The 24419-nt window shown below is 58.2% G+C and overlaps 1 protein-coding gene across 20 annotated transcripts in view; it reads left to right on the top strand.

Annotated features, from left to right (window-relative positions):
- NCOR2 (nuclear receptor corepressor 2) overlaps positions 1 to 24419 on the top strand; it is a 212240-nt gene that overhangs the window by 23356 nt on the left and 164465 nt on the right. For 19 of the 20 annotated variants that reach the window (XM_073881293.1, XM_025889569.2, XM_025889565.2 and 16 more), the window contains exon 2: positions 6567 to 6613. The gene's annotated coding sequence lies outside the window, so the exon portion shown is untranslated. Of the gene's footprint in view, positions 1 to 6566; positions 6614 to 21761; positions 21966 to 24419 lie in introns of those variants that run through there. The other variant, XM_073881283.1, reaches the window with a different exon arrangement.

The following is a 24419-nucleotide window of genomic DNA, read 5'->3' as shown; positions in this document are numbered from 1 at the left end:
AGGGCCCTGGCCTGGTGCCTGAAGCCCCCAGATCCAACCTGCAGGGCCTGCTTCTGGAGGTCATGCTTGTCCCGTGGGGGCCAGCGCCCGCCTTGTTGATGGCCTCTGCAGAGCTGTCCGGCACGGCTCACACTGCTGGCTGTTGGGGGCCATGCGGAGGCTCGCATGGGCACCCCTTCCCTTTCCTCGGAGGGGCAGGCCCCGCAGTGGTCCCTGGGCTCTGGGTGATTCTGTAGAACTTGCCCTGTGCTTGCTGAGGGGCTTGGAAATGGGAAGGTGGGGGCCGCAGGCGGAGCATCTCCCCCTGAGGGCCGGCCCTGAGGGTCCTGCCTGGTCCCAGCCCTGCCTGCGGCTGCCCTGGGCAGGCGGTGATGTCTGGGGGCCGGAGGCTGCTGGTGAGTCGTCGCCCCTGCTCCTTGTAGGGTCCCAGTCTGTGTGTCTGTCCTGACCGTGGGGACCACGGAGGGACGTGGCAGTCAGCCGTGAGGTCCCCTTTTGGAGCCTCAGTCTGTCCATCGGGGAGCCGGGCAGCAGCGGCTCCAGAGGGAGGCTGCAGGAAGGATTAAGTTGGATCCGTGCTGCCTGGCCCAGAGTCTGAGCGAACACAGGGGCAGGTTGCCCCTGACCGCGACATCCCTGATGCTCAGCCCCGGTGCAGGGGTTAAGACTGCTGGGGCTCCCGTCCTGACTTCTCCACTCTCTGACTCAATCTCTCTGGGTCTCCGTTTTCTCATCAGTAAAACACCCGCTGCTGGAAGGGTTGTTGGAGTTTAGTAAGTAAAGGCTCGGCCTGGGGCTGGCACTGAGTAGCTGAGCGTTAGTTATGACCACTGTTCTTATTAGTTGTTGGTTTTGTGGCTGCTGTCAGATCGGTTGTTGTAGGAGTGAGGGCTGCCTGGAGGAAGAGGGCTTGTACGCATGGTGGGATTCTGGTGGGTGTGGGAGGTGCGTGGTGGGGTGGGGTGGTGTGTCGGGGGAGGGGATTGGTGGAAGACAGAAGGCAGACCCAGGGCCCCACTGTGTGCGTAGCCCCATGATGCACCCACTGTGTGCTGGACTCTGGGTTGGGTCTGTTGTGAGCTGGTTGGGCCCACTGTGTGCCAGGCCCTCTCTCAGCCCTACCGTCAGCTGCAGCCCGTGGTGTTGGCCCCACTGTGTGTGTGCCCCTCCTGCATACCCAGCTTCTTCTACTCTGAGCCTCACCCTCCTGGTCCTCCTCTGCCTCTGGCTTTGGGTAGAGATTTGTGGCCTCAGGGAGGAATGGATCAGGTCCTTTCCTGCGAGACTCAGGGTCTGCTGGGGGTGGCCAGACAGAGCCTTTGGGCGGGGTGGCAGTGAGGGCCAGAACATGCCTGGATTGTCCAGAAAGGCTTACTCGTTGGGAGCAGGGGGAGGGGAGACGGCATGATAGAGCTGGGCTTTGAGGAATGTGTAGGAGATCGCTGGAGAGACCGCTTGCTATCATCAAGCTGCAGGCACAGACCTGTCCAATGTGGGCCTCAGTCTGCCTCACTGTGAAATGAGCATATTAGGGAGAAATTTGCTGGTGTCCTAGGAGAGTCAAGGAAGCATCCAGTTCTAGCCCTTGTTCCATGAGTTTCCAGCTGAGACCCTTGGAACAGGGGTCATCTCTCCCTTTCCCTGTTTCTCTTGGAGCACTGCTCTGGGACCCTGAGCAGGGGGACACGTTGAAGGTACTTGTTGTGACGGTAAGTTTGTTGAGCACCTGTGCCATGCTGCGTGCTGTTCTGTATCGGCTTATTCAGCGGGCACCGCACTGTACAGGGGGTTGGGGACACTGTGCCCACCCCTCGGGTTACAGGTGGGGCACAGGGAGACGAGTGGCTTGAGCAGGACTGGAACCCGGGCTGCCTCTGGCCCCACCTCGCCCATTGTCTGTGGGCACCGTGGGTGCTCTGTCAACACCTGTTCTCTTTCCTGCACCTCGAAAATGTGCCTCCCGGGGCCCTGACCACGGTGCTGCCCCTGCAGGGAGGCCGGGAGGAGGCTGGGTTGGGAGAGAGGATTTGTTCCGTGTGTTTGTGGGTGGGGGCTTGTAGCCCCCTGCTCCGGAAGCAGGTGGGGGTAAAGGCCTGGCATCACACCACGGCCTCGAGGGGCCAGCAGGGTTGGGGACTTGCCCCTGGGTTGCCGCGGTGGGGCCTGGTGAGAAAGGCCTGGAGGTGCTGGAGTCCAGCCAGCGATGCTTACCTGGCCCTGAGCCTGAGCCCTTAGGCTCTGACTTTAAGAGAGACTCCAGTGCAGGAGGAGGCCCGAGACTGGGCCTGGGCAGGAGGTCGCTACCTCCAAGAAGCCCTTGGGGATTGACCTAGACCTGTCCTCACCAGCCCTGCCTCACATTGTTCCTACTCAGTTTTGTGTTAGATCACGGTGTGCCTCTCCAGCCCTGTGGCCTTGCCCTGGAGATAAAACCCAGGAGCCCTCTCCCTCCGTCTTTCCACCTCCTGGCCCTTCTGACCGCTTCCAGTTTAGCTGGTTCCCACCTCTAGGCCTTTGCATTTGCTGTGCCCTCCTCCTGGAGTGCCCTTCCTGCCTATCTCTGCAGGGCCAGCTGCTTCTAGACCTACAGCCCTGGTCTCCAGTGTCACCTCCTGGGGAGACTGTCCCCGCCCCGCCCCCCACGCCCTTCATTGCAGGTTCTCTCTGGTTTATGCCCAGCACTGCTCTTTGAAGTCACCCTGTTCATTTACTGATGCGCCTGTTGGGAGTGTGGGTGTGGGCGGACGTGCCCGTGTACCCTGGAGCCCTGGGCGTTTGTGTTCCTGGCTGCATCCCTGTGCAGGGGCTTTGTCAAGCTTGTGGACTGGCTGGAGGGTGACAGTGCCCTGGTCGAAGTGAAACAGCCACCTTGGGGTTTGAATTCCGGTTGGCTCTGTCCTCTCCGGGCTCTGTGGCCTTGGGCTGGTGGCTTCCTGTCTGAGTGGGGCAGATGGACATGTTGGGCCAGCCTCTCTGGCGGGGGTGATCTGGGCGGGCTTCCCAGAGGAGGAAAAAGCGGTGCTTGTGCTCCTTCTGGGAGGGCAGAGGAGGAGAGTGAGGGTGCATTTGGCAGAGGCCCGAAGGGGCTTGTTGCGGGGCTGGGGGGACGAGTCTCAGCCCATGGGCCTTGGGGTTCGCTGACGTCCTTGAGCTAGAGTTGCGGTGGGTTTGGGAGAAGGAGCCCTCCTCGGATCTGCTTTGCTGGGAAACAAATCTGGTCAGCCCCCGGGAGAAGAGGAGGACAGGAAGGGGCTGGAACTCAGCATCTGTGGCCTGGGCCAGCCCAGGGCGGCCAGGGGAGCAGAGGAGGAAGGGCATCCAGTCCTTCCACGCGCTCGGTGAGTGAAGCCCGCACGCACGGATGTGAGCGACCGCGAGGTGCCCTTGAGCATGGACCGGGGTGAGAGCACGTGAGGGGATGAGGCAGTGAGCCAGCGGGCGAGCGGCTGAGGGTGTGCACGGGCGTGAACTCGTGTGTCAGCACCAGCATGAGGGAGACGGTGGGTGAGGCCGAGGGGTGTGGAGCATGGCTGGGCCCCCGAGGCTGCTGGGCAGAGGACCCAGGGCAGAGGGAGGTCCTGGGGACATGCAGCTCTGTCCAGGGAGGTGCGAGCCCCGTCCATGCTGGGGGAACTCCAGCAACGGCCTCCCCGGCTGCCCTGCCTCGTGTTCTGGCTCCCAAGACCCAAAGGGCGTGAACCCGGGTTCAAATCACAGCTCCTTCACTTTCTGGTGGTGTGACCTTGGGTAAATTACCTCCACTCTCTGAGCCTCAGCTGCCTGGGCTGGAAAGCAGAGGTCCTGGGGGTCATGAGGATTACCTGAGTGCCCGTGAGAAGCTGTTGGAACACAGACAGGGCGCAGGGGGCTCTGTTTCTCTTCTCCCTCCCCTACCCAGAGCTGACCAGGGCTCCCTGACCCCTGTCCAAGCTGGCCAGCCCAGCTCCTTCCCTCCCTCCTTGCCTGCCTGGTGGATTCTCCTTGTGGGGTGCTCCGTCCCATCCACTTCTCCTGCCTCTGCTGGGGACCCTCCTGGGCTGGTGCTGGAGCCTCCCCTTGGTCCCTGGCTTCCACCCTCCACTGCTCGGCTGCAATGCTCTCTCCAAATCCCAGTGGGAGCCTGTGCCTTCTGGGCATGCAGAACCCTCCGGAGGGTCTCACCGCTCTGGGAGTAAAGCTGCTGTCTGCCGGGCTCTTTGTGACCAGCCATGTCTCCCTGAGTTCACACGTGTGGATCTGAGTTCCTTGCCACGTCGGCCCTTGGTCCTCTGTTCTCTGCTCCCACCCGCCCCCCACCCCCGTGTCTTCTCCTGGGAAGCCCCGGTGAATTCTCTAGGCTCTCTGGACTTGTGTGTTGCTCAGTCATTGCTGGGAGATGGCTCGTATCCCCCCCTGGGCCGTATCACCCTGGGATGGGCTGGGCTGGTCCTGACCTCCTGCTGCCGGGTGCTCTGTGTCTGGGGATTGCAGAAGAGCTGGCTGGAGTTGGGAGAAGGTGCACAGAAGATGGGGTCTGAGCCCCCAGCTGTGGCCTGGGGAGAGCGCCACTGAGCCCTTTACGGGGCTTTTGGGAACCCACTTCTGGATGGCTATGGGGACGTGCCTGGGCCCTCCGTGTTCCCAGCCTTCCCGTGGGGGGCCTGTCTCTGGAGCCTCTGTAGATGGCAGGATCAAGTGCCAAGCCTGGGGCATCATAATGAAAAAAAAAAAAACTCAACAACAAAAAAGAAGGGGATGAAAAGAAAGGGTGGGGTTGTCCCCCTTGAGCCACCCTCAGCTGCCCCTTTTAGGGCTCTTTGGGATCTGAAGGGCCTGCCAGGGCAGACGGGCTCCTGGAGCTTTGCCACCAGCCCGTCGGTAGGGGTAATGGTAGCGCCCGGCGGTAACTGAGCACTCACTTGTGGTGTGCTCTGCAAGCATTTTACATCCACTCTGAGGCCCGTGCATTTACCACTGCCCCCACTTCAGAGCTGGGGATACTGAGGCTCGGGAGGCGAAGCAACTCAGGCGAAGCTAGGAAGGGCAGAGTCCCTGTTTGAACCCAGGGAGCCTGGCTGTGGAGCCCGAGCCCTGCATGGAGCTGTTCCCAGCACCGTGAGAGCGGGCGTCCCCGCTTGGATGGGTGGAGAAGGAGGTCCTGGAAAGCCCACTGGATATTGAGATGTTGGCGTATGAGCCTGCCATGGAGACATCGTGGGGAGTGGGCCCATTTTCTGGATGGGAAGACTGACCTCAGAGCTTGCTGGGGGCTTGCCCAAGGTCACAGCTGTTTGTGGGACCAGAGCCAGCTTTCTGGACTCTCTGCCCAGTGCTCTGCCCACTGTACTATTTCTTTACATTTTTTTCCTGTGTAAAAGCTAACACAATAACAAAAACACATGGGTGCAGATGAATGAATAATTATAAAGTGGACACCATGTCACCCCCCACCTTGGCCCCCGTGGTGATCAGCATTCTGACTTTTTGTGGGAATCTCCTTTCTGTTCTGGGGTAACCACCTCTGTGGGCCTCTCTGCACGTGAAAGTTGAGTTTTGCCTTTCCCAGAATCGTGTGCGTGGAACGAGGGCGCGTGCAGCCGTGTGCAGCCCTTTGAGCCTGGCGTTGGTGCTCGGCACAAGAGCCTGAGGTCCCTGACCCTGATTGTGTGCGCCCCTACTTGGTCACATGTTACTGGGGATGAGCAGTATTCTGGGGTGCACCTGTTGGTGGATGGCTGGATTGTTCTCAGTTTTTTTGTGAGCTGTGGATTCATTTCTCTTGCGGAACGGGCCAGGGGTGGGATTGCCGGGTCCCATGATCACTGTCTCTCTGTCTTTAATCTTAGCCTCCAGGTGGGTGTGCGGTGGCCCCTGAGGGCTGTAACTTGCGCTTTCCCTGTGATGAGTGAAATCGAGCACTTTCTCATGTTCTCATGGGCCATTTGTATATTGACTTTTGTGAAGTGCCGTCAAGTCTTTGGTCCGTTTTTCTGTTGGGTTGACTGGCTCTCTCCTATTTCTTTGTGGGTGTCCATTATATATTCTGGACACGGAATATAAGCTAAGACCTGGGACTTGAACCCTTTGTTGACCCTCCTAGGGGACCTGGCAGAAACCTGACTGTTTCTGACTTTGAACGGTGATGCGGAAATTTGTGAGTGAGAATAGCAGGTGCGCTCCTTTAGGGGTCCCCTGCGTGTTCACAGGGCCCTCTGGGAGGTTCATGGGGGGGTTCACAGTGACACCATGATCTGGGCCCCCAGCTCCTCCGTGGCCCTGCTGATTGTAACCACACAGCCCAGGTTGGAGTCCCAGCTCTGTGACTTCCTGGCGGGGGGACTGGCGGGGGTGGGGGCAGGAGACTTTGCTCCTCTGAGCCTCAGTGTCCCTCTCTGTCACTTGTGGTAGAGTGCCCGCCTCGCTGGGCTGTGGCGGGGAAGTGCTTGGCCTAACGCATCCAGCACCCCAGGCACAGACCAGTGGGCCACGCCATCCCTACCCACACATTGACGTGGCCGTGCCATACTTAGCTCATGTGTGGAGGCTGCTGACTTTTTACTAACAAAACTCGTATTTTCCTCCTGCAGGACTCCCGGGCTCTTTGAGGACTCGGCGTTGCTGGAGGCCGTTTCTGGTAGGTTCATGGCTATCCCCACTCTCTGTCTCTAGCAGATTCACCTTGTTGGGACCTTCTCATGGGCGGGGGCGGGAATTTCTGGGGAAGCCAGACTCCTCCTGCTGGATGGGGTTGGGGGCCCAGTGTGACCTGATGGGGTGGGATCTGGTGCCCCAGAGTTGCTTGGGGGACTTGGGGGCCCCTGGGGATGGAATATGATGCCCGAGAGAAGGGGCGGTCCTTGACAGCGTGGGTGTGGGATGGTGGGGTTCATGGGCACGTTGTTTCTGTGGTGTGAAGGTGGCCGCAGGCATGGGGAGGGAGAGCCTGTGGAAAGGCCCACATGTTGGGGTGGTGGGCGTTGGATGACGTCCTCAGGCTGGACACCTGTGTGCCGCCGTGGCTGTGGTACCAGTGGGAGACAGCAGACCCATGTTCCAAACCTGGCACTGCCGCGCTCATGCTGGGTGCCCAGGGCAACTCCCTGCACCTCCCTCTGCCTCCACTTCCCGACCTGTAAACTGGGGACCCCACCAGTGTCCCCTCGTAGTGTGCCAGTGACGACGAAAGGAGCTTAGAACAGAGCCTGGCACGGATGGAGCAGGTGCTCAACAAGCTGATGTCACAGCTAATCCTTTCCCTGTGTGGGTCTCACAGCAACGCACCCCCCCCCCAAACGGGCTGCCATCCTTGTTTTACAAACAAGGAAACTGAGGCACAGGTGGGTCACCTGTCCCGAGTCTCAGCTAGAAGCTAAGACCTGGGACTTGAACCCTTTGTTGACTCTCCTAGGGGACCTGGCAGATTCTTCCCCAACATGCGCATTTGGCAGCAAGCAGACTAAGGCCCATATTGGGCAGGTCTGTGCCCACTGCCCGCCCTCCACCTGGTACATTGGACGGCGGGGCCTCTCCCACACCAGGGGGAATGGGGAGGGGTCATATGGGCACAGGCAGGGTTTGGGATGTCAAGGGAGAGGGAAGGCGGTCCAGGAACGGGTCATGCATGGTGGATAAAAGCTTGGAGCTGGGCATTTGGACATTGGCCTGGCTGGTGCAGTGTCTTTTGTATTACACTGATTTTTAACTAGGAGAGGCACAGTGCTCCTGAGCCAGGATTCTGGGGCCCGGCTGCCTGAGTGCAGGTCTCTCTTGGCCACTTATAATCTGCGTGACCCCGGGCAAGGCCCTTTGCCACCCTGTGCCTCAATTTTCCCATCTATAAAATGGGGATGTATCCATATCTCCCTGCCCACCACCCCCTCAGCCCCCGAGGATTGGTGATGAGTGGATTGTTGCCAAGATTTCTGTGTTTTTCTAGTTTTTTTAAGCAGCTGGGAGACTTGTAGCGGAGGGAGCTGAATCCACGGCCCCTTCTCCCTGTGCTTGGTCCCCATCCGTGGAGTCATGTGGGGCTTGGTTTGGGGAGGACAGACTGCTGACCCAGACCTGCCAAAGACTAAGGCCAGGCCTGGGAGACCCTGGTGGGCATGACAGGGACACTCCATTCCCCTCCCCGAGAGTTGGAAGATTTGGAGACCTAGTGGAGGATGCCTCCCAGAGGCGTTGTGGGGAGGGCGTCCTGGGTCATGAGGTGAGCACCCAGCCCTAGCCCATGCCCTGGAGGGAGTGTCAGTTGGGGTGGCATCCTAGAATTGGTAGCTAGCCTGGCTCCATGGCTTCGTGGCTCCGTGGCTCCATGGCTCTGTGGCACTGAGCACGGGTCTGCCTGCTGAGGCTCCAGAGATGGGGCATGGGCTTCTGTAAGCATGTGGTGCTTAGCAGGTGGTAAGTGCTTGTTCACTGTTCCCTGTGTCTTTCTTTACCGCTTACTGACAGAGCTGTTCTTTTGGGAGGTGAGGAGGGGGTGTCAGCCGGGCCTGGCCCCTAAGGGGGGTTTGAGGGGGGCTGAGCGGCTGGCAGAGCCCCCAGCCTGACTTGCGGCTTCCATGGCAGGGCTGAGATCGGGCGCTCTGGGCTTCCAAGCACCTCTCAGCTTTGTCCCCCGCCAATCAGAGCCATCCTGGGTGTAGGGATAGCTGGGGTCTGCTGTGCAGCCCCGTTCTGCATAGGGGTAAACTGAGGCTGAGAGGCAGTTAGGGGGAGTTTCAGTCCTTGTTCCTGATACCCAGCCCTAGGCTGATGTCCTGGCTTCCCTGGTGGTTCTGCAGCAGGTGTGCCTCCCGTAGACCTGGGTCTGAATCCACTTCTGTGCCTCGGTTTCCTCATCTGTAAAATGGGTGTCCTACAGGGTCATTGAGGGCATTGCTGGGCCCACAGCAGGACTCAGCATGTTCTGACTCAGACCTGGCTGCTAGCAAGAGGTTTTTTTCCTTTTCAGAATATATTTTTTTCACAGAACAATTATTCCTAAAGTGTCTACTGTGTGTTAGGCGCCGTTCCAGGTGGTGGAGAAGGAGCTGTGAGTCGGGTGGACCAGCATCCCATCCTCCCTGGGTGAGGCAGATAGTAAGAAAGTCACATCCACACAGTGCGTCCTGTGGGCATGGGTGCGACGAACCAGCAGAGGAACGGGTTTGGGAAGTGTATGGGTGGTCAGGGTGGTCCCACTTGAGAAGGTGATGTTTGAGCAAAGACCTGCAGGAGGGGAGGAAGGGAGCATGCAGGTTTCTGGAGGAAGGGTGTCCCAGGCAGAGGGAACAGCTCATTCGAAGGCTCAGAGGCTGTGTGGAATGGGCCTCTTGGTTTTCGGGAGACCGTGTGAGATGTGGGTGGGGTTTCCTTGGGGCAGGCCTCTCTCTTTGCCCCCTCCCCCCTCCCCCCCAGGAAGCAGGAGGGATAAACAGGCTTGTAGGGTGCCTGCTGCTTGAGCCGGGCCCTGCACCCCATGCAGTAGTTCTCATCTTGGAGGTGGGGAGGTGTGGGCGACCCTGGTGGTCGTCGCCCCACGGTGATGAGCCCAGCCAGGTTTGGGTGCCTCTGAAGTTGAAGGAAGGCAGCCTTGCCCCGGGGGGGGGGGGGTGGTTTCCCTTCCTCCTCCTCCTCTGCCTCTTAGTCCTCCATCAATCTGCCTTACTGGCCTAATGGGGAGCCTTCCTCCCATCGCTGAGTTATCTGCTTGTCATGCCGTGGCCCACCCGAGGACGATAAAAGGGCTTTTTGTCTGCAAGCACTTAGCTTCCTCCTCTGGGGCGATCCATCACCTCTGAGGAAGGTGGGAGGCAGACAGATGGGGGAGGGGGCAGAGGGGGTCCCAGGAGCCGCCCTGGTAGGGCCCAAGTAGCTCCTCAGCCCAGAGACAGGCCTGTCTGGGGACAGGCAGGGGCAGCTGGGAGGGGGGCCATGGGGGGGGGGCACGGAGAGAGGCGCCGTGTGGACCCTTTGCCCCGCAGCTCCTGCTGGCAGCATGAGGGCCTTTCTGAGCCCCTCACCTGGGGTGGTCTGGTGGGGCCAGAGCCCAGGCGGGGGGAGCAGGCATTTCTGAAATCAGAGGTAGCAGGGGAGACGTGGGAAGGCCAGGGAGGACCAGGGTCCAGGACGGGAATGTGACAGCAGCAGAAACACTCGCTGCACTCCCGTCGCCTGAGACCCCCTTCTAAGCACCTCGTAGGATTATCTCATTTAATCCCCAGAGCAACCCCGTGAGATGGGGACTGTCGTGTCCTGTTCTGTAGATGAGGCAGTCAGGGCACCAGGGAGGTGACGTGAGGTCCCCAAGCGTGCAGGTGGGGAAGGCTTGAACTCAGGGAGCTCGGCTCTGGAGGCTCTGTGCTGGAGTACATCACTGGAGGACGTGGCCCCCAAGCCAGGTGGAGGTCTTGACCTGGGTGGCGGGGGAGGGGGGACTCCTGGCATCCCAGGTGGGGGCGCTGTGGGAGCAGGGCGCAGGTGGGGTTTGCCCTTGCCGTGTGGTGCGTGGTGGTGTACAGATGACGGGCGAGGGTTTGGGTCTGGGTGGAGGCTGGTTGCGGGTGGGGGACTGGGGCAGCCAGGCTTTCTGGGTACCTTGGGGAAGAAGATCTGGACCAAGTGTCCTGCGGGCAGACGAGTGTGCAGGTGTGGATGCTAGGAGGTTGCGGGGGAAGGTTTGTGGGGCTCGGTCCTGCAGAATCACACCTCTCTGAACCCCGTTTGCTCCATCTTGGGGCAGCAGGTCCACTGGCTTTGTCCGTGGTTGGGCGGGGCCCCGGGTCCCTCCACTGGGTGGAGGAGGTGAGCACATGGGGTTCTCTGCCTTGGGCAAGCTGTCCCTCCCCCTGCTTTCCTTCCTTCCCTTCCTCCCCCTGCCCCTCACTCCATTCCCCTCCATCTCTCCCTTCCCCTCCTCCCCCTCCTCCCTCCATAACTCCCTCCTGCTTCCCTCCCCTTCCCACAACCCCCCTCCTTCTCCCCACAGGCCACCCTCAAATGACAGCAATTAATGGTGCCTCTGATGGCGGGCTGGGAGGACCGGGCTGACAGTTGAGCGTGTCTGCCTGCGGCTGGCCCTCTAATCGGGCCCGGGGGACGCCCCCTCCTGCCATGGCTCCCAGGCGCCGCCTGCCCGCTCCATCACTCACAGGGTAGCAGGGAGCAGGGCCACCCTTGGCGGGCAGGTGCGTGTGAGCCGGCGCAGAAGCTACCCCCCCAGTCCCTACCATCCTTTTATTATCTTTTTTCTTTCCTTAGTGGGGGGCTCTGGGGTGACCCTTGTCCTACCCCAGTTAGTGTCCATGTGATGGCCACCAAGGTGCCCTTCTCCACAGGGACGTCCTCTCTGCTGGCCGGCTCCTGTCCCAAAATGACCTCTGGGGGTACTGTGCCGCCCTCAGGGCCAGCCCCTCCCCATGGGGGGCCCCCGTCCTTTTGTGTCTGCCCTCCTGGGTGGAATGTCGAGGAGCCTTGTCCTGTTCTGGACACCAGGCATCAGTTAAATGCTGGAGCCCCGGCAACCAGGAGCCTTCAGTGATGGGGGTAGCTACCTAGGCCTGGAGTCTTGTCTGCTGGGGGTCTTGTGTGTGTTGTGGGGGGCAGGCAAGCATCCTGGCCAGCTTGTCCACACTGGGCCTGGTGCTTGCCCGTTCATCATTTTTGCAGCAGCAATAATGAGGCCCCTGCTGTATGCCACGGCCTGCAGCTGGTGCTTTTCACCTCGGTTCATTTTATTCTACAATAACTCTCTGAGGAGAGTGCTATTTATAACCCTGCTTTTGTAGATGGGGAGCCTGACAGGCAGAGAGGCAAAGTGATTTGCCCTAAATGACCCAGCAAGGAAGGGATAAATCTGGGATGCAACCCTGACCTTCCTTGTCCAGGGCTCATAAATCAGGGCCTTGGGGGTAACTTGGGTGGACAGTGAAGGAAGCCGCAGACCTGACTGGGAAGTGGGGAAGTAGTGTCTGGGCACCTGAGTGGGGTTAGTGGTGCCGGATTTATATGTCTGTGTTTCTCTGTCGTGGTTAACAAAAATTAGCCTTATTGAGATGTAATTCATTTGGAGTAAGACACATCCATTTTAAGGGTTCACTTCTATGGTTTGGACAGTTGAAAACATTGATCTAAGAACCACAACAATCAAGACGCGGAGTGTTTCCATCTACTCCAAAAGAATCCCCGTTCCCCCACCAGAAGCACCCACTGATCTGCCACTGCAGAAGTTCTAGAATCTTCTAGATTTTCATAATAAAATTAAAAAGAATGCATTTTTTGGGGGTGTGTTTTGCTTCTTTCTGCATGTTTCTGAGATTCATCCATGTCTTTGGATGTATCAATAACTCCTCCTTTTTTATTGCTGAGTAATATCCCATGTATGAATGTGCCGCAGCTCATTTATCCATTCATGAGTTTTGGGCATAGAGGTTGTTTCCAGTTTGGGGCTATTAGGAATAAAGCCAACAAGTTTTTGTGCCTCTAACTGCCTTTTTTTGCCTTATTGCATTGGCCGACACCCAGGGGGATGCTGGGCGGCAGCAGTTGGGTTTTTAGGGTGAGCTAGCTGTGGGAGTTGTTCTTAACACTCCCGTTTTATAGATGAGTAAACTGAGGCTCTGAGCGGTCAGGTGACTTATCTGAAGTCATTCTTCGAGAGTTGAGTGCTCTTTCTCCTCCTTGGAGCTGGGAGGAGCCAGGCCCATGTGTTGCACTGATGTCTTTGCTGGTGTGGAGGGTCGAGCCAAGAACTGATGACTAGGCGGGGCCAGAACCTGCCCTCTTCCCTGCCGGTTTCCTCTGCTGGAGAGCGAGGGTATGGTGGAGGTACCATGCCTTCCGGGTCAGGCCCCGTCCGCCGGCACTGCTGAGTGAACGTCAGGCCTTGCGTGATCCCGTGGTCTTGGCCAAAGTCACGCAGGCCTTCTGGGGAGCTATTTTTGGGGCAAGGCAGGAGCATGACATACAGAAGCCCAGGAATGGGGGTGGGGACAAAGAGGGGAGCCTTTTCCTCCTCCTCCCTCGCCTGAGGGGTGTTAGCTAAGATGACTTTTCGGGGAAGGAGGCCCGTAAATTAAATAAGCAATCCCGTAAATAAATAAGTAATGAAGTTAGTGGGGTGCCTAATTACATCAAATTCATAATTATGGATGGATGCCTGCCCGATAATTGTACTTGTTTTTAATCTTTGGCTCCGACATGCGTCTCCTTCCATCTGACAGTAATCCCTGCCCCAGCTGGAGGGAGGAGGGAGGCGTGCTGCCTTGCGGGGCTCCCAGTGAGCCTGGTGATGGGGCCCCCCTGGCTCCAGGGATCCAGGCGGACTTGTCTTCATCCTGCAGTCGGGTTTAAAAACCTACGCAAGTTTTGAAATTGCTGTAAACGACAGTAATAATGAGTTTGTAATAGTAATTGCATTGCATGTTATATGTTATAATTTAATCTTCCCCAACCCCTGTAAAGCAGAGAGATTGTTATTATCCCCATTTTACAGATGAGGAAACTGAGGAACAGAGAGATTAAGTCACCTGCCTGAGGTCACACAGCCAGTGAGATTCAAACCCGGGCTGTCTTCCTGGGGGCCCACATCCTTCCCATTCTCCTGCCTCAGTGTCCAGGTCATCCTGCGTGGGACTTCCCCTGCTGTCCCTGTGCTAGGCGCTGTGTCAAGGCTCTCTGCATTTACTGATGTGTCCTCAGCATGTCCCTTGCAGGGAGAGGCTAATTTAGGGTGGCTCAAGGCCTCGAGAGGCGTAAATGCTGAAAAGATTATGTCATGCCTTCCACGATGGCCATAAATCAAACAGAAACCATTCTGAACCATAAAATAAAAATGTTTGTTTTTCACTTAAAGACAAAGCAAGCCCATTGCTGAAAATAAAAATGCCTCCTTCTTTCTAGATCTTCTCTTTCCCTTTTGGTGGCTTTGGTTTGCTGGCGCTTTGGGCACTCCTCACTCTGCCTGTGGTCCTGTGTTGATCCTTAGACCCATTTTCCAGATGAGCAAACCAGGTTCCGGGAGCGGGTGGGGACGGGGCTTGCATTCTAACCAGCTCTTCCCACCTGATTTGGGGAACCGAGACCACCTCAGTCCCTGCTGCGGAGGGGCTGCCTCTCTTGCCTGAGAAGTGAAGGGGCCCTCTGTGCCCAAGGCTGGCGAGCCCAGCTGTCTGGTGGGAAGAGGAGACTGGCTGCGCCTACATCATTTTGGGGACAGAGGGGTTGCGGGGGTGGCTGGGGGCAGTGTTTTTATCACATGCAGGCCCTAGACCCCCAGCCAGCATTGACGCCTATTCTTTCACGCTCTGCCCTGTGTCTTGGGACATCTGACCTTCTGAGCCCTTGGTGTGCCTGGGCCTCCCTGGAGGAATTGTCCTGCAGACCACAGGGAGGGAACACCCTTCACTTTCTGGGGTGTGCTCATGCAGCCAGATGGGGCCTGTGTTTTTGGCAGAGGCTGTGGTTTGGGCTGGCCTGGGGCCTGCATTCCCCTGTGCTGACTTCAGGTTCGTGGGGTTTGGGCGCTCTCCCTGCCCCTTACTACAGTAGGACACAGAGGAATTGAGGACAGACTCACATGAAGAATTGCATGTCTTCATGGTGCCCTGGGGGAGGGAGCAATCTAGGGAGGCTGCCTGGAAGGACTGGAACAGGCATGTTGAGCAATAATAAACTTCGCTTGTAGGGATCAGTATGAGTACCACACTCCAGACGGGACCTAGCATGAGCAAATACTGTATTTGTTACGAGCGCTGACATTTCCAGACCACCTGCTTGCCTTAGCGTCATGTGAGGGTCTGCCACGATCACCATCATTAACATCAACTTAATTCCTAATGATGCCTGGGCATTGAGTCTATGCCATGCTGTGAGCTGAGTGTGTTCTAGACATCCACCCATGGACTCCTTGTGGCCACCCCAAGAGGTAGGTGCTCTTATTTTATCAGCTGTATTTTATTGGTGGAGAAGCCGGGGCCACAGAAAGGTTAGGTGACTTGCCCAAGGTCATACAGCTGGAGGTGGGCAGAGGTGGGATTTGAACCCAGGTAGATTGACTCCACGCACCTGCTATGAATTGTGGGGATTGTGCAGGCGCCACCTGCAGCCACCCTCGAGCCTGGAGCCAGACTGGATCTCTTGGCAGGGCTGCCCCAGCCACGGGCCAGGCTCCATGTGCCACATAGGGCTGTCAGGCATGCATCAGCTGTTCTGGGCTGGGCGGGACTGGTCAGGACATGAGGGGTCTGCTTTCTGCCTCCCTGCAGCCAGCCTGGTGTCCCCATGGCCTCCTGGGCTGGGGCGAGGGGTGTAGACACAGTAAACAAGATGCCAGGGCCCTGCCTTGTGGATCCCACGAGCTGAGAGGGAGATGGGCAGTGCACAAAACAAACATGGTACTGCAAGACGGGCGTATGCTGGCTGTGGAATAATGCAGGGTGGGGGACAACTCTGGTTTTGGGGTGGGTCTCACTTTAGGTAAAGGAATCAAGAGTGGTCTCTGTGGAGGTGACATTGGAGCTGGGACCTAGACAATGAGAAGGAAGCAGGCATATGAAAAGAAGAGGAACGAGTGTTGTAGGTTGGGGAATAGCCTGTGCAAAGGCCCTGAGGCCATAATGTTTCAAGAATGCTGAGGGAGCCCATATGGCTAGAAGTGAGCCAGGGGCACCAGGAGTGGTTCTCTGGATCTGAGGCCGTTCTTTAGACCTCGGGGGTTGGGCTCTTTTCACACTTAAGGCGGAAACCAGGTTTAAGGGCTTTTGCTTCTCCCTTTTGTTCTTTTGCTTATTGATTAACTTACATTTATTGGACACATGGAATATTCTGGACGTTGGTAGGCCCCTAGGATCAGAATGATGGAAAAATCAGGCATTGTCCACGCCTTTGAGGAGTTTAGTGTCCAGAGGGAGAGTGTCAGTTAAACAGGTGACATTGAGGGTGGTAAGGATCATGTGGAGTTCAGGCTATCCCTGGGTTATATAACAAGGTCTGAATTGGTCTGTGGTTAGGGCAGGCCTTCTTGGACAAATGTCAATTGAGGGGAGACCCGAAGGTGATCAGTTAGGACTCCTGAGTCATGGTGGAGACACACTCAGGCTGGTTTGGGCCACAAGGAGGAATTGATGGGTACTCATAATGGCAAAGTTCAGGGTAGACAAGTTCAGGCATGGCTGGATCCAGGGACTCAAACCATGCCTTGGGGAGCTTCCTTCTGTGTGGGCCATGTTTACAGGCAGGTTTCTGCCACCAGTACAGCCAGCCAAGGGGAAAGAGTAACTCGAAGCCCAGAATGGCATTCCTTTCTCTTGCCGAGTGAGACCTCCAATACTTGTTCAGCTATTTTCAACAGCCGCGGGGAGGTGGCTGAGGTGGGGGAAAGGGGTGCCCCAAACTCAGATGTGGTCAAAGAAGGGACTGAGGCAAAAGGGAGGGGTGGGGATTGTGGCTAACTGGCATGCTGGATATTTTGATTTTCTTCCTCAGAGAAGCTAGAAATCTGGATTTTATAAGCAGCGTCCTAATTGTTAAAAAACATTGGGTGTGCCAGAACGAGCTTCCCTGCTGGCCACACTGACCGTCATCATTTCATGGCCTCTGCTCCTTAGCTATGACTTTCATCTCAAAGGATTTTGCCGTTGGTGATCTGGGGAGGGGAGGGCAGAATATCCCATGGAATGTAACAGAAGGTTCCGGGGCTTGGGAATTCACATTTAACGCCCCCGGAGATCCCATTTCCAAAAGTTGGGGCCCAAGGCCATAGTAGGCCCTGTGAGAGCCCTCCAGTGGAGTTGGAGAGTCTTAGAGCCGTAAAGCCTAGTAGGTGGTGGCATAGACTTGGGTACTACATTCCCTGTTTCTAAGCTTTGCCGCTTTTGCGTCCTGCCCTTGGGCAAGTCACTTCATCCTCGTTCCTGCATTTCCCCGTCTGTAAAATGGGTCGGTTGTACTCCATCATGGGATTGTCGTAAGGCATAAAGGAGCACATCGGAGCCTGTGCCCCCGATGCCTGGGATGTTGGGAGCGTGTGTCCCCCTGGGCTGGTATTACCTGTCCTTCCCGGTTTGGGGCCTGAGATCCGGCTGGCGGTGGCCGGGAGCATTCCTGGACGCCTCCTCCTTCCTCTGCTGCTGGGGCGTGGGCTCCCGGGGCCCCGGAGTGGGCGGCCATCTGCCCCCTTGCCTCCTGCCTCTGCCCCAGCCATCCCTGCCAGCCACTCTGTGCCCTTTGCTGCAGGATGGCACTGCACTTGGACATGAGTCTGGACAGTTGGACAGTTAGCCCTGCCCACCGCTAGCTCGCAGCTTCTCCGGCTGGGGGTGGCCCCTTTTTAAAATAAAAATGGCACCCAGGAAAAGAGCCCGGCGGGACAGTTGGCTGCCTTTAACCAGTGGTGGCTTCTGTACCTGGATGAAGTGGTAGAGGAAGAAGGGTGCATTTTGGTTTGGGGAAGTCTCCATTCAGGGACCAAGGTGGTGGCCCATTTTGGCTTACCTATCAAGGAGGTCCCTTCCTTGCAAGCCCCTTGTGAATGGCTCATGGATACCTCTCTCAAAGAAGGGGTCCTGGGTTCCTTGGGGTCCAATTGTAGCTGGCTTAGGCTGGGAGAGGGCTGGCTGCAGGGTCCCTGGGGGGATTCCTCGAGATGCCCATGTGCCTGTCCCCACAGCTTCCAGCCTGGTTCCCCAGACTCGGTGCAGAAAGGAGAGGGGGAGGCCCAGCACGTTGCGGAGCATCTGATGCTGCCGAATCGAGTCTTGATCACGTAGTGGATTGAGCTGTGTCTGCTTGGAACCTGTGAATGTGACCTTGTTCGGACAGAGGGTCTTTGCAGATGCGATCAAGTCAAGCATCTTGAGATGAGATCCTCCTAGATTAGGATGGGCCCGAAGTCCGATGACAAAAGTCCTTAGAAGAGAAGACACACAGAGGAGAAGGCCCTTTGAAGATGGGGGCAGAGACAACAAGCTGAGGACTGCCCGGGGCTACCATGATGAGGCAAGGGAGGATCCTCCCCAGAGCCTTGATTTCGGGCTGCCGGTCTCCAGAGCCGTGAGAGAATAAAGTGCTCTGGCTTTAAGCACCCCCCCCGGTTTGTAGTAATTTGTTTCGGCAGCCCTAGGAAACCAATGCGGTTTTCTGGATTTTATTTTCATCACAGCTAAACTTTAAAGATCTGTTTGTGGCCTTCGAGGCCCCAGACCTCTGGACCCAGTGACCACAGTTGGCGGCCCCAGCCATGCTGGCCGTCTGACCCCAGGGCCTTTGCCCTGGCTCTTTCCTCTGCCTGGCACCCTGTTGGCTGAGAAGTTTCCACACCCGTCTGTCTTCTCCGGCCTGGCCACTGCCGAACTGCCACCGCCCCAGAAACTGTCCCCGGCAGCTGCTGTGACGTGCATTACATCACGTCTTCGTCTGCTCTTGACTCCTGACCTCCTCCCGTGTCGGCTGCACGAGGGCAGGCATCTTTTCTCATCCCTGCTGTCTCCCCAGTGACCAGTGCAGACAGTAGGGGCTCAGGACCTGTGTGTTGAATGGTGGACGGCCCCAGGCCCGGGGTCAGCGACTCTCCCCTTATTGAACGGAGGCAAAATTCACATCACGTGAAATTAGCCATTTTCAAGTGAACAATTCGTTTGTTTTTCGTTCCGGAGCCGTGCTGTACACAGCCAACACCTCTGTCTAGATCTAAAATATTTTCGTCACCTTTTCCCCCAGGAGACCCAGAAGCCATTAGCAGTCCCCACGAATCTCCCCTCCCCGCGGCCCCTGGTGACCACCTGCTCTCTTCTCTCCGTGGACCTGCCTGTTCTGGAAACTTTCTATCAGTGGAATCACACACTATGTGACCTTTTGTGTCTGGCTCCATGCATGGAGCATCATGTTCTCGAGGTTCATCCACGTTGTGGCAGAGGTCCACGCTTGAACCATTTTATGGCCGCATCGTATGGCATCGTGCGGTCTCTGGAGCGCTGGGGGGCAGGATAGGAGAGGGGAGGTGGGAACAGGCTCGCGTGTTTCTAGCTCACGCGCTTTCTTTCTCTTCCCTCAGCCCCAACCCTGCTCCTCTGGGGAGGGAGTGAGTGGGGATCCCTTCCACTGGGGTTGGACCCTGTGGTTCTCTGAGCCCTGCAACGGGTGTGGTTTCTGTTGACCCTGAGAGAGGCAGCAAGCAGCGTGCCCCCATTTCACAGCTAAGCAGACTGATGCCCGCAGAGGCAAGGGCCTTGCGTCTGGTCCTTCCTGCCTCCCGTGGCGGACCTCTCTGCCTCTCCATCCATGCCTTGGTGGCCTCCACCAAAGCGTGTCTTGTTAAATTCTTCGTTGATCGTTCCCCGATATGCAAAGCTTTGCCTGGCAGACAGGTTCCTGGGGATGGTCTCCCTCAGAGGCTTGGAGAATGAGGTGTTCCTTTGCTAGGCAGTCAACCACGTGCTAATGTTCTCTGATCTTAGGCTCAGGTTTGGCAGCTGGCTCCATCTAGAAGGAGCTGCATGTCACTGTTTCTGGTTTTTGATGATGTGCCGTGTTCATGAAATCGCTCAACAAATCATCCGCAGCCTGGCTTTTTGGGGGTAAGACACAAGCAGTGACCGTGGCATGACACCGCCCGGCGTCGAACCTGCCCAAAGCATAAATAGCTCTGGTCGGGGTGTGGATGAGTTCCTCCTGGTTCCAGGCCAGCTTCTGCGAAGGTCTGGGCGCAGGTCTGTGTCCAAAACAAACAGAAAAGAACAAAAGGAACCCATGAGTCCTGCCCCTGCTGCTTTGGGCTCCGCTTCCTGGCCATGTTTTGTTGGGGCCGGTTTCGCCCGTTCCTGAGTTTTGTGATCTGACACTTACGGTGAGAGCCAACAGGCAGGAGACAGCGCCCAGCTCTGGGGACTAAAAACGCGACTTTGTGTTGCCTACTGTTTTCTGTGGCTCGGTGTCCCCATCCACGAGGCTTTGGAGTGGCCGAGTCCACACCATGGCTTTCAGGGCAGGGCCCAGCGGCCTTCCAAAACGCCCTATGGGGAGTTTCCTTGGGAAAGGCTGGAGGGTGAGTTGACTAAAGTCAAGAACATATGGCCTCCGTGGGGCCTCTTGACTGCTGTCCTAGGGGCCACGCTGGTCCCCTCGCTAGTCCAGCGGCCATGGACCTTCGTCATGCGTCAGTCCCATCTGCCCCTGACCCTCCGTGGCTCCTCGTTGAGTGTACCACGTGGCAGGATGAATGCTGGGCAGGCTGGCCCATATCAAACCCCACCTCGGCCTCTTGCCAGCTGTGTGACCCTGGGCAAGCTGCTTAACCTCTCTGGGCCCGTTTCCTGGGGTTCAGAAACAAACCCGCCTTCTGTCGGGCTGCTGTGTGGACGGATGGGCCCCCAGGTGAGGTGTTTACACAGCGCTGGGTGCATAGTACCCCGTGTGCCGCCATCATTGTCAGGATCCCCCTTGGGAGCCTTTCCAGGCTTCGGAGTGAAGTGACTTGCCCAGAGTCGTGATGACCTACTTCCCCCTCTAGTCCGGTTACCCCCTGACTTTGTCTTCTCCCTCTGCCTCGCTCCACACCAGTCTCCCCTCTGCTTCTGCGACACGCCAGACATTGTCCCACCTCCAGACCTTCCCCTTTGCTGGGCCTCCTGCCTGGGGTGCCCTGCCCGGCATCCCCAGGGGACCCCCCCCCCCCGGGTCATCACTGGGGATGCCATCTTGGGCAGATATCCTTAGGCCCGAGTCCTGGTTGCTGGGGGTGAGGGCGAGAATCTGGGGAGCCCCCGGGTGGAGGGGGAATCCCGCTGCTTCCCCTGCCACTGCCCCTCCGAGCACTGTGAGAAGCAGAGCAGAGCCTGCCCCTGCTGCAGATGGGAAGCTGACAGCCCGAGGAGCTCAGACTTGTTTCTGAGTCATACAGCCCAGTTGCAGCCAAGGTTCAGACCCCTGGCTGACCACCAAAGCATCCATTTTGGCCTGTGTGTGTGTGTGTGTGTGTGTGTGTGTGTGCGGTTGGCTGTCTTTGTTCACCCCCTGGGCCTGTCACCGAGATGACCCTCGTTCCGAATACCAATGCGAGGGGGTCATGTTTGCTTTTCCTGAGATTACAAGTAGGGCAGAAATATTTTAAAGGCAGAGCCTGCCCCTCCGCCATGTCACCCCGGAGGACTGGAGGCCCGGGGAGGGACCAGGCAGCGGCTTTGGTTCCTCGCCAGGCCCAGGCTGGGGAGCCCCACGCTGCCCTCTGGGGGGGGGTGCGGGGGGAGGCGGGCAGCTCCGGCTCCCAGGTGGACGGGTCCGGCGGGGAGGAAGCGGGTTAAAGGAGAATTCGGGCCTGGAGCTCGCTTTCGCCTGTGAGGAGGGAATAGTGAAGAGGTTTTTCTACCGAGCTATAAAAAGGCCTCCCAGCGTTTCAGCTCCTGAGTGTCGGCTGGAAGCCCGCCAGGGTTACCATGGCGATGAGGAATTATTACTTACTGCCAAGGCTGGGAGAAAAAGCGAGTACTTTTGGCTTCCGAACAAGAGGAGTGGACTTATGTAATTCTCTGTGTTTATAGGCCCGGAGTGGCAGGAGGCGAGGAGGGACCGTGGAGGCCTGACACTGAGTTTTGGCCCCGGCGTGGGGTCGGTGGCTGGGGCTTGTGCCTGGTGGGCCTTGGCCTGCGCCGGCCTCGGGGACGTGGGGGGGGACAGTGGGCCGGGGGCCGGGGTGGGGGTGTGTGGGCCTGGCTGTGGGGCCTCCCCAGCCGGGGGGGGGGCGCCCGTAGTCTCGCGGGAAGGCGAGCGGCCGCGGTGGGGCCGCCGCTCCCCGTGTCAGTCCTGCAGGAAGGATGGCTTTGATGTTGGACGCCGTGTGTCTTCTGGAAGCCAACAGAACAGTCTGTGTGTGTGGACTCCACTGACCCACTTGCTGGCACAGTTTACTTCTTTCTTTTTCTTTTTCTTTCTTTTCTTTTTTTTTTTTGTGGGAGAGTTACTTCAAGTTGTGTTTGGAGCTGACGTGAGTGGAAGGCTGGTCATGTGCTCGGGTAAGAGAAGTTTCTGGGCTTGGTGGTGGGCAGGGAGACGCGGTGCGGCCGGGTCACGGCCCAGGAGGGGTGGGCAAAGACTGGGAGCCACCGTGGAGCGGCGGGGCGTCCGTCTGGGGGCCGCCGGGCTCGCCGGGTGGAGGCAGCCTGGTCGCGCCCTGGCCACGGTGGCCTCAGGTGGCCCTGCCCCGGCAGGCGGCGATTACGGCACGGCGCTTGGGGGGGACGAAGGGCCGGTGGTCACAGTGGTCGGAGTCCCTATGGTCGGGAGCAGGGTGCCGAGAGGCGGGCGGCCCGGTGGGAAGGGCTTCTGGCTGCCGTCTGGCCGCGGGGTTGGACGTGTGGGGTGGGGACCGAGCTGCCCGGAGCTGGGGCGCACGCGTCCTTGTGGGAGAGCGGGCAGAGCCGAGGAATCGGGGTGCTCTTGGCGCCGTGGCTGCAGGGTAGCAGCTGGGGGCCTTGGGATCTGGGGGGTGGGCTCCTCCGCGGGCAGGGGGCAGGGGAGGGGAGCCAGGTGCAGGCAGCCCTGCGGCTGCCCCGGCGCCCGGCTCCCACCGCGGTGGCGCTTGGCTGGGTGCCCGTGTCTGGTTTGAAATCAGCGCCACCGGCCCAGGCTTGCCCAGGGACCTGGCAGCGAGGAGCCGGCATAAACACTGGAAAGTTGGAAGGGCTTCCTGAGCTCACAAGGAGCCTTCAGTTGCAGGCACAGGAGATGAGGGAGCGATTTGTCCTGAGGTCTGGGTGCGCCAGGACCGTTGGAGGCAGCGGGACGTCTCGTGGGGGCCTGGAGCTCGGGCCAGGGAGGGCTGGCTTCCCGGATGGCATCTCTCGTTTGCCATGGACCCGAGTTTGAATCCTGCTTCCATCCCTTTTTACGCTGCCTCACCTGTGTGAGCCTCGGTTTCTTTGTCTGTAAGATGGGGCAAGAGTGGGGGTCACCCAGGCTTTGGGATGAGGTGAGGGGCAGCTGTAGCCTCCTGGTTCATTCTGGGGCCAGACGTCAGGGTTCACGTCCCGGTTAAACACTTCCTGGCCATGTGACCTTGGACAGATTCTCTGAACTGCTCTGAGCCTCAGTGTTTTCATCTGGCAAATGGATGCCCCGTCTGTCTCCACCCCAGGAGCGGTTGTATGGCTCAAGGGGGCTAAGAAATGGTCCCTGCGCCTCCTCTCGTGGAAGGCGTGACAGCGGGCAGGTCATGGAACTCAGCTCTCTTGTTCATACAGTGTGAGTGGCTTGCACTTGCACCTGGGGGGGAACCAAGACTGGCCTGCGCAGGGCCCCTGTGGGCTGGTGTGGGGGAGACTCCTTCCGTGTAGATAAGCTTGGATATAAGTTAGCTACATCTTGGTCTCCACTGATTTTTCTTTTCTTCTCTGCTGAGAACCCTCCTGTTCTATATGATTTGGAAACCACAGTCTGGGTCTCGGGAGGTGAGAGAGAGGGTTCCTCCTCCAGCCCCAGGCTCTGTTTGCATTTGGGCCTGGGCTGGGGTCCCCGGGGCTGTCCCACTGTGCCTGTTCTGCCCCGTCCCCCACCAAGTATGGGCCAGGCACCCTGACTGCTTGGTGTGGCCTGGAGGTTGGGCGGGCAGGGCTGGCTCTCCTGCCGAGGGTGGCAGTCATCCTGTGTTTGTAAGTGACACCGGATGCTGGGCTGGTGGCTGGCTCGGGGCCTCTCCTCCTGGGCCAGCAGAAGCCAGCAGGGAGTTCCCTGGGTGTCCAGGCTGTCCACGCCAGCTACCCGCTGTCCGGTTGTCCTCGGGCCTCTCCTGGAGACCTCGGGAAAGGCCTCTGTAGCAGGGAGCCCCACGAATGTCCCCTTGCTGCCCCCAAGGCCCCGGTGCCCACTTGGGTCAGCCGTAGGCCTGTGTAGGGACTGCCTCAGCCCTGCTCTGAGGGTCTCAGTGACTTGACCCCCCCCGCCTTCTGCACGGAGGTGCAGATGCATAGCGTTCAACACACCCACATACACACAAATGCGTGTACGTAAAACCTGCCAGGTCTGAATAAGGCCCATTGTGTCATCGTCAGTCTCCTGGTTATGCCGCAGGTACTGAACTGGGCCTGTGTAGGGACATCACCATTGGGGGAGGCTGGCTGAAGGGCACGCGGGGTCGAGCTTTCTTATTTCTTAAGGCTGCCTACGGATCTGTAGTGACCTAAGGAGACACAGAGCAGAGGCTTGGGGCCAGGCTGTCCTGGGGTTGAATTCAGGTCTGCCCATCAGTAGTTGTGTGAATTAGAGCAAGTGGCTGGACCCCTCCAGACCTCATTCCTCGTGTGTAAACTGGAGATAGTGTCTGCTACTTTGTGGGGCATGAGGGTTGGTTAAATGAGGTGATACACGCTAGGTGTTGAGAAAGGCGCTGGCACGTGCTCAGCGCTGCCTGTCGGGGGTGCTCTTGGGGTATCATCCCTGATGCGTGTCGGGGGTGCTCTCGGGGTATCATC

Source organism: Callorhinus ursinus, unplaced genomic scaffold, assembly GCF_003265705.2.
Source record: "Callorhinus ursinus isolate GAN/ISIS: 27379988/994484 unplaced genomic scaffold, GSC_fseal_2.0 scaffold41, whole genome shotgun sequence".
NCBI classification, from domain to species: domain Eukaryota; kingdom Metazoa; phylum Chordata; class Mammalia; order Carnivora; family Otariidae; genus Callorhinus; species Callorhinus ursinus.
Note: the sequence above shows the minus strand (reverse complement) of the source record. Positions and strands in the feature narration are given on the sequence as shown.